Raw genomic sequence first — 9,425 nt, forward strand, 5'->3', positions numbered from 1 at the left:
ATTCCTATGAATGAATACATTCCCAAGTGTCCATGAGTACATTCCCAAGTGTCTCTTCCTTTGGAAGGAAGATTCTGCAGGGTATTCTGTACACTCTCAGAGATCCTGGTGGAGTCTTGTTCCCATCACCTCATGCAGGGACCTCAGTAATGCACCCCTATTTCAGGAATTCCTTTCCTTCAGGCTTTCCCTGTCCCACTCCCTCATTCCTGCTTCTCAAATAAACTACCCACACTTACATCCCTGTCTTAGGTCCTGCTTTCAGAGTAACTCACAGTAATTCAAGGATGGGGAAAATGCCATGAGGTGTTTTGTTTTTGTTTTTTTCCAATGACATGATCTTTTGTCTAACTGCTCGAGATCACTCACCTTAACCATTCCATGACTTCTTGGACTTTACCCATTTATGCATCCATTCACCTTTCACAAATCTTATCCCTGTTCACTAAAAAAATATTAAAGCATGTCAACCCATGGCCATCCCAGGAAATGAGGAGTTAAAGTTGAGCAAAGCAGATGTATTCTCTGCCCTCATGGAAGGTCTGGTGTCGTAGGAAAAACTAAATTAACAAAACAATTACACAAATACATCTAAAATGGGAAGAAGGATTAGTCCTATGGGAGAACAGTTTAAAGCAATAAGAAAAATAAAGAAATAACCAATTTTATTAATTTGGATTTGAAGGTGGTAAAGGAAAGCTAAATTATTTAAATTATAGCTAAATGCCCAGAATCAATCAGCATTTTCTAAATTAAGTGCATTATAAGGAAAGAGAAGGAAACATTACAGACTGTCATGGGCAAGTCTTCAAACGGGTGAATCTTAACACATTAGAAGAAATAAAAATATCACAGGCATATTCAACCCTGATTGATTCCTGAATGCGTTTCACTCTACAATCAAGCCTTTACGAGATACACAAAACGCTATCTAACTGGGATGCATGGTTAACCTCCAGTTTACTCTGGGAGCATGGGTGTTCTGGGATCCACAGGAACCCATGTTTCATGGTCAGTCACGTGTCCTGTGACATTGGGGAGGGTGGTCCCAACTCTAACCCCAAGTTGCATCTCCAGAGTGAGGTTCACGTTCTGATTGGGTTTAGTTAAGGGTGATCAGTTGCAGAGTTCATTGACACGTGAGGGGAACCCCAGAACTCCAACATGTGGAGTCTTCTCTACGGTAGGTCAACTCTCCCATCAGCTGGGTCATTCTGAGCATGTTCCAGACTCTGGCTTTCTCCACTCTGTACATAACATCCTCATTGCCTTTCTGCAGACTGTCAGTTGAGTGGAGCTGAGAAGAGATTTGTCTCAGGATAGAGTAAATCCTGTGCCTGACCCCCATTGCTTAACTGGACCCAGTGGATGATGGGACCCTAAAGTCTAGATTGATTATCTTACTCCCATTTTGAAAGCATAAGAGTGCATTTAGTCTTGGATTTGCTGTTATACAGACTCTTTTATTTGTTTGTTTTTATTGAAGTATAGTTGACTTACAATGTTGTGTTAGTTTCAGGTGTACAGCAAAGTGATTCAGTTTTATATATTTTTATATATATATATATATATATTTATTTATATACTCTTTCAGATTCTTTTCCATTATAGGTTATTACAAGGTATTGAGTAATAGTTCCCTGTGCTATACAGTAGATCCTTGTTGTTTATATATATTATATATATATATATATATATTGCTGTGTATCTGTTAATCCCAAACTCCTGATTTCCTTCCCCCCTTTCCCCTTTGGTAACCAGAAGTTTGTTTTCTAGGTCTGTGAGTCTATTTCTGTTTTGTAAATAAGTTCATTTGTATCATTTTTTTAGATTCCACATGTAAGTGATAGCATATGATATTTGTCTTTCTCTGACTTACTTCACTTAATATGATAATCTTTAGGTCCATACATGTTGCTGCAAATGGCATTATTTCATTCTTTTTTATGGCTAAGTAATATTCCATTGTATATATGTGCCACATCTTCTTTATCCATTCCTCTGTCTATGGACATTTAAGTTGCTTCCATGTCTTGGATATTGTAAATAGTGCTTCAGTGAAAATTGGGGTGCATGTATCTTTTCAAATTAGAGTTTTCTCTGGATATATGCCCAGGAGTGGGATTGCTGGATCATATGGTAGGTCTATTTTTAGTTTTTTAAGAAGCCTCCATACTGTTTTCCATAGTGGCTGCACAAATTTACATTCCCACCAACAGTGTAGGAGGGTTCCCTTTTCTCCACACCCTCTCCAGCATTTATTCTTTGTAGACTTTTGATTAATGGAGCACAGAGTACCTAAAATTCCTTCAGTTGAAGGCTATTGGCACTTGGACAGGGAAATTCTCTGACTTAAACCTATTCTTCATTTGCAAGGTGCTCATTGCATGCCCAGAGACAGGTTAGGTTGACCAGATGTTCAAGCAGATGTTACAGTAGGATTGCCTAAAAGACAATATGAGGAAGAATTTGCTCTAGAACTTTCTCATGTTTTCAAAAAAAAGATACTCCAAGTTTTTGGACTATCTCTTGAGTGTCGGAGAGCAATGGGATTCAGTTTTCCATAAAGACGGTGTCCATCTTTGTCACCCTGTGTCACTTCCACACCACACACACCATGTTTCCAGAGCACCCAGTATCTCCAAGTTTTTAGAGGATGGATTGGCTCCCTTGATTTCCATTTTCTTCTGTGATATCTCATTCGATTTATTACCACCACACCCACTCTGCTGTCAGTCACCCAGACAATATAGAGGTCAAACCACCAGATGTCTGGAGTAGTATTTGACCAGCCAGATATTAGAGGCATGTATCCGAAGAGTAAAAATCCCTCTGCACCTAAACAGGGGCTTGAAAACAGGTGACAGGGAAGGCCTCTTGCTGCTGTTTGCCTCTGCAGAGTAGGATCCAGGACTCCTCAAGACATGGCTCCTGTAGAGAAATAAGAGGAGAGGGAGGATCAAGGGAGGGGGGAGGGAAGGGGGAGGAGAGGAAGGAGAAGGGGAGGAGGGGAGGAGAGGGAGGAGCTGGAAGGACTTTGGGGTTTTCGGTGACGATGCCTTCCACCTGTTGGAACAGGAGCCCAGTGGGAGGTGGCGGTCCCTGGACGCCGAGGAGGGCAGAGGTGGGGAAAGACCTGGTGCGTCCAGAGAGGTAGGCCTGCAGGATCCTCCAGACACCACGATAGCTTGGAATAGGTGGGAAGGGAAGAGGGCACCATGGCAGCTCCTCACCTGTGACCACCAGCTCCAGGGGGGTTCTGTGCTCAGTCAAGGTGGACCTTTATTAACAGAGGCGGCGAAAATGCTGGGCAGTGTCTCCACTCACTACAGTGATGGGGAATCTGGCCTCTGCCTCGTGTGGATCGAATTGGGATGTGATAGGATTTCTACCCTGTTCCATCTCCGGGTGGAGCACCTTAACCCCAGCAGGGCCCCTGCACGCATTGGTCACAGGCCACCCCCAGGGGATCACAGAATCTGGCTCGGCCCAGATGGAGGGTCTGGGCAGGGACCCTAGGAGAGAAGCACAACAGGATCTCAGGGTCCACTGTGACGACATAGACGTTCCTGCCCTTCGAGCGACGGGAGGGACAGAATGCAGAGATTGACGCTCCCAACTTAGGTCAGCCCCGGCGGCACAGAGCTAAGCAGGGGCTGCAGGGGTGACTGTCCCCCCTGGAGCCTAGCAGGTCCTGGACCAGAGGCTGGACGGACGCAGGGCCTAGACCCCACCCAGTATCTCCTGCCCCCCTGTCCCTGGAGGCCTGAGCCCAGCAAGGGGGCGGCGTCAGGGGATATGGCCGGCCTCTCGTCATTTTCTCCGTGCTTGTCCCAGGGGTGGGAACAGTGCCCTGCAGGTCCGGAAGTGAGCAGGACAGGCTCCCAGGGGCCACAGTGGGGCCTGCATCACTGGTCTGACAGGAGAGAAGTGGGTGCTCAGAGGCCCAACTCTAGATTTCCCTGTTTGGGTCACAAAGACCTTGGTTCTTGGAAGGTGTTTCTAGCTAGATGTGTCATAACCAGATCAACCCAAGTCCAAATGAAACAAGCATGGTATTAACTTGTCAGAGATGGATAGAAACATGATAGGTAGATAAACAGGTAGATTGATTGATAAATAGCTAGATGATACATAGATAGATACTTAGAAATATAGATACCTAGACACTAGATAGCTAGCTACACAGATACATGCACAGCTCCATAGGTAAATACACAGATACATGGTTACATAGATAGACACACAGACAGTTACATAGATAGATACCTAGACACTAGATAGCTAGCTACACAGATACATGCACAGCTCCATAGGTAAATACACAGATACATGGTTACATAGATAGACACACAGACAGTTACATAGATAGATACATAGACACTAGATAGCTAGCTACACAGATACATGCACAGCTCCATAGGTAAATACACAGATGCATGGTTACATAGATAGACACACAGACAGTTACATAGATAGATACCTAGACACTAGATAGCTAGCTACACAGATACATGCACAACTCCATAGGTAAATACACAGATGCATGGTTACATAGATAGACACACAGACAGTTACATAGATAGATACCTAGACACTAGATAGCTAGCTACACAGATACATGCACAGCTCCATAGGTAAATACACAGATGCATGGTTACATAGATAGACACACAGACAGTTACATAGATAGATACCTAGACACTAGATAGCTAGCTACACAGATACATGCACAGCTCCATAGGTAAATACACAGATACATGGTTACATAGACACACAGACAGTTACATAGATAGATACCTAGACACTAGATAGCTAGCTACACAGATACATGCACAGCTCCATAGGTAAATACATAGATACATGGTTACATAGACAAACAGATCACAGTGGAGAATATCGGTGGGGAAACTTGCTCAGCTTCTGGTCCCCACAGGCTGACTGTTCCCAAAGCACACGTTTCCTCACCCACACACCTAGGTTTCCCACATGCAAAAGGAGAAACAAACTTCTCCCGACAACTTCATGTTATTACATGGGGAAGTGCACAGAGAGGTACGTGGCTCGTTGGGAGAAACTCAGTCCAGGCCTCCCTCACGTTCTCCAGGGCAGGTTTCACCCCGTCAGGTACCATGCTTTGTCTCTGTGCCCCTCTGTATCCTGTGACCCTAGGCTGTGCCCTCCACTCTCACCCCTGCCTCCAAGCTGGCTCAGGTCATTTCTAGACTGAAAGTTTCTTAGTCTACGGGTGTGAATGCACTAAAGAAAAAGTTGTGTTTGTCCAACATGGGTGGGCGGGGCTTCTTGGACTGTTCCGCGTGCAGAGAACCAGGAGGGCCTGGGATGGCGGCTGGCTTCTTGTCTGGACCCCGGTGCGGGTCACAGGACACAGGCACTGTGGCTGGCGTGGGCGGTCTTGCGGCTCCCACCCCGAGGACTTTGAGTCCTACCAGCGTGACACCAGGGGAGGGGCCGGGACACGGAGGGAGGGAAAGACCTGGGGTTTCCCAGGGTCACAGCCCAAGGGAGGGGCTGGCTGAGCCAGGCACTAGTACCAGGTGGGGTCACAGGCAGAGCTGGATTGTTCAGGGAGGGACTTCCTCAGGGTCCTGGGGTCAGCAAGGTGAGGTCTAACAGAGACGGAGAAGGGTCTGCAGCGCCGTCTGTGATGTCCTCCTGGGACTTGGTGGGGCTCAACCCGTCCAAGGGCTCAGACCTGAGGCTGATCCCAGGCTCTACATTCAACCCCGGGGGACACCCAGCCCCAGTGGTCGCTTTCGTTCAAGGAGAAGAGAGCCAGGTTCTTGGTGTCTGAAATCCTTCCGGGCGTCGAGGTCCGTGTGATTTATGATTCTTGGCCCAAACCCCCATATCTGACCAGACCCCCAGTTCCCCCAGCCCAGCTGACCAGCGCCTCTAAGAAACAGAAGGTCCAGAGCCCTGGGCTCTGCCCTGAGACAGAACCCAGGGAGGCGTCCTGCAGATTCGGGGGTGGTGTGGCTGCGGCAGGAGGGCCTGCCCCACATGCTGCAGGGAATGTGGGCTCTGTGGCCAGAGTCACTCTCCTTTGAAAAGCACTTCCCTTTCTGTGTGAAAGCAACCACCCTCATTTCCCCAAAAAACAGGATGAGAAGGCTGGCGACACACTCTGTTGAAACTCGTGCCTGTACAGACACTCAGACACAGCAGCTCTGCAGCACTGTTTACTGCCAACCAGACCCGTCACTCATTTTTTTTTTTTAAACTCCTTGCACACACGCTATTTTACATGAGTGTCTCATTTCTTTTTTTTTTTAATTTTTTTTTTATAGCTATTTATTTATTTATTTTTGGCTGTGTTGGGTCTTCGTTTCTGTGCGAGGGCTTTCTCTAGTTGCGGAGAGCGGGGGCCACTCTTCATCGCGGTGCGCGGGCCTCTCACCATCGCGGCCCCTCGCGTTGCGGGGCACAGGCTCCAGACGCGCAGGCTCAGTAGTTGTGGCTCACGGGCCTAGTTGCTCCGTGGCATGTGGGATCTTCCCAGACCAGGGCTCGAACCCGTGTCCCCTGCATTAGCAGGCAGATTCTCAACCACTGCGCCACCAGGGAAGCCCCGTCACTCATTTTGATATGATGTCACCCCAGGTAGGAAGGCTGGTGGGAGAGGGGGCAGGGGGACGTTACTGACAGAGGGCCGTGCTCCATGGAACCTGCCACAAACCTACGAGTGCTGTCATGGAAGCAGCACACAGGCAAGGGCGCCGTGGATGGATTTTTAAGTGAAAAAGCAGTAAAAGTGGCCTCTCAGTTACCTTTCTTGGTTGGAAAGAAAACAATGATATATACACTCAAAAAAAAACTGGGAGAAATAATAACAAGAGTGTGCATTTGTCTAGCTCTTTTTCTTTTTTGTCTGAATATCGTTTTCTTTACTCACTCTGTTGTCCTGTTCGGTTTCAGACTCAGAGAGCGACCCAACCTCACTCTCACTCACGTTCTGCCCCTGGACCTTCAGTATTGGTTCTCTTCTCCGGGACCTCAGAGAGTTCAGACAACATGGTCTCTTATTCAACAAGCCCTGTTAGAACAATGGTGTCAAATATATTATTCAAACTTGGCATCTTTTATTTGAGTTATTCAGATTTTGAATAATTTTAAAAGAACCGTTAATCACTAACTCTTTTTTTTTTTTTAAATGGATGTTTATTTTTTTAATAAATTTATTTTATTTATTTATTTTTGGCTGCATTGGGTCTTCATTGCTGCACGTGGTCTTTCTCTAGTTGCGGCGAGCAGGGGCTACTCTTCGCTGCAGTGCACGGGCTTCTCATTGCGGTGGCTTCAACTTCAACTATGACTACTAGGCACGCGGGCTTCAGTAGTTGTGGCACGCGGGCTCAGTTGCTCCGCGGCATGTGGGATCTTCCCGGGCCAGGCCTCGAACCCGTGTCCCCTGCATTGGCAGGCAGATTCTTAACCACTGCACCACCAGGGAAGCCCAATCACTAACTCTTTAAAAAATTTTTTTAATTGAAGTATAGTTGATTTACAATGTTGTGTTAGTTTCAGGTGTACAGCAAAATGATTCAGATGTGTGTGTGCTTTATATATATATATATTCTTTTTCAGATTTTTTCCATTATAGGTTATTATAAGATATTGAATATAGTTCCCTGTGCTATACAGTAGGTCCTTGTTGTTTATCTGTTTTTTATATAGTAGTGTGTATCTGTTAACCCCAAACTCCTAATTTATCCCTCCTTCCCCTAATCACTAACTCTTTATCAAGAAGCTCCAGGTTTGGGGAAGAGGTTCTGTTACTGAGTGCTGATGGTACTTGATGCCATCAGAACAAAATGCACAGTCATCTGAAATAGGGATTTTATACTATTTTATATTGTTGTTGAATCCTTTCTATAATTCAGAAAAATCATTTGTTTTGATCATTTAGTCTTTTTTTATTATATTATGAAACAACGTACCACCTTCTTGGAATCACTGATTTCTCATTGACAGGACTCTGCTTTGTGTTATCAAAGCGCCATTAAAAGCCCTACACGGTGTATGTCATTCCTTGGGAAATTAAAATGTGGAGAAGTTAGATGGTACTGCATATGAATGAACACACTGTCATTGGTGTGCATTAGATTTGTGTGTATGTGTGCAAGCACATGTGCCTGTGTGTGCATGTATTTGTGTGCATGCGTGTGTACGTGTGTGTGCATGTGTGTGTGTAGAAGATCATGATGCAAGGCAGTTCAGCAGAAGAAATGAAAAGTCTTTGTCTGTCAGTGATCTGGTCTCAGGAGCTGCCCCCACTTAATGGCAAGACACACACACACACACAGATACACACACACCTACACACACCCACACACACAGTACTGGAGTTTGATACTTAGCCCCTCCCAATCATTATAAACAGCCTCGCTGGCATTTACTCCGTCTCAGCGTCCCCCTGTCCACACTCCTCCCAGGATGGTGTCCAGGGTAGAGGCAGCAGTTGTCCGATGGCACTGTTGAGGCCCCAGGGCGGAGCTGACTGGGTCTGTGGGGTCTGCTCGCTGGGTGGCTGGAGGCCCTGCTGACGTCTGGGCCCAGTGGGCAGGGGGTCCCTCCTCGCTCTGCTCCCTAAGGGCTTGGGGACCCTTCAGGTCGTCCCAGTGTCCACTGTGTCCAGGGGTTCAGTGTCTGAGCATCTGCTTCTGCCCCACTGGTCCGGGTGGGATCTCTCCTCCCACCACGACAGGACCCACTGTGACCCCCCGGTGGTCGCCCCCCTGGACACACCTGGGGGGTGAGGTGTCCAAGCGCAAGGTAGACCCTCCCTCCCTGGCCACGCAGTGCCACCACGTGGCTGTCCTCCAGCTGGCACTTGGGGACCTCAGAGCAGAGAGGACGTCCTCCCATGCAGGAAAGTCCCTACACCCCAGGGCCCTGAGCTTGTGCTCTGTGTCCGCTGGGTCAGAGGGTCAGGAAGAAGAAACTAGTCCTGGCGTCCCGTTTCCCGTCCTCTCCCTGGGCCCTCCTCATCTTCCCACCGATACCCCGAGATGGGAAAGGTTTTTCTTTTCTTTTTGTTTTAATTGCCCCCAAACCCTGTCTGCTCCCCACGGTGGCCTCACTGCCCGGACTCACAGGGATCCTTTTCAGTGGAGCAGACGCTGGACCTGGTCAGCCCTCCGTGCTCTAGGGGGTAGAGTAATGAGGAATCCTCTCCAGGAACGCCAGCTCTCCACACTGCTTTCTGCCACGTGCCCACCTGTTCATCTTTCCACCTGTCCACCTGGGGTCAGAGTCAGGTCAGATTTTAGGGGAAATGCACCATTCTAACTGTGATGGTGAAATTATGTGTCAACCTGCCTGGGCTAAGGGACCCCCAAGAGCTGGTAAAACACTATTTCTGGGCGTGTCCGTGAAGGAGATTCTAGAAGAGATTAGCTTCG

This window comes from Balaenoptera physalus (genome assembly GCF_965194825.1).
Source record: "Balaenoptera physalus genome assembly, chromosome: 19".
Taxonomy (NCBI): domain Eukaryota; kingdom Metazoa; phylum Chordata; class Mammalia; order Artiodactyla; family Balaenopteridae; genus Balaenoptera; species Balaenoptera physalus.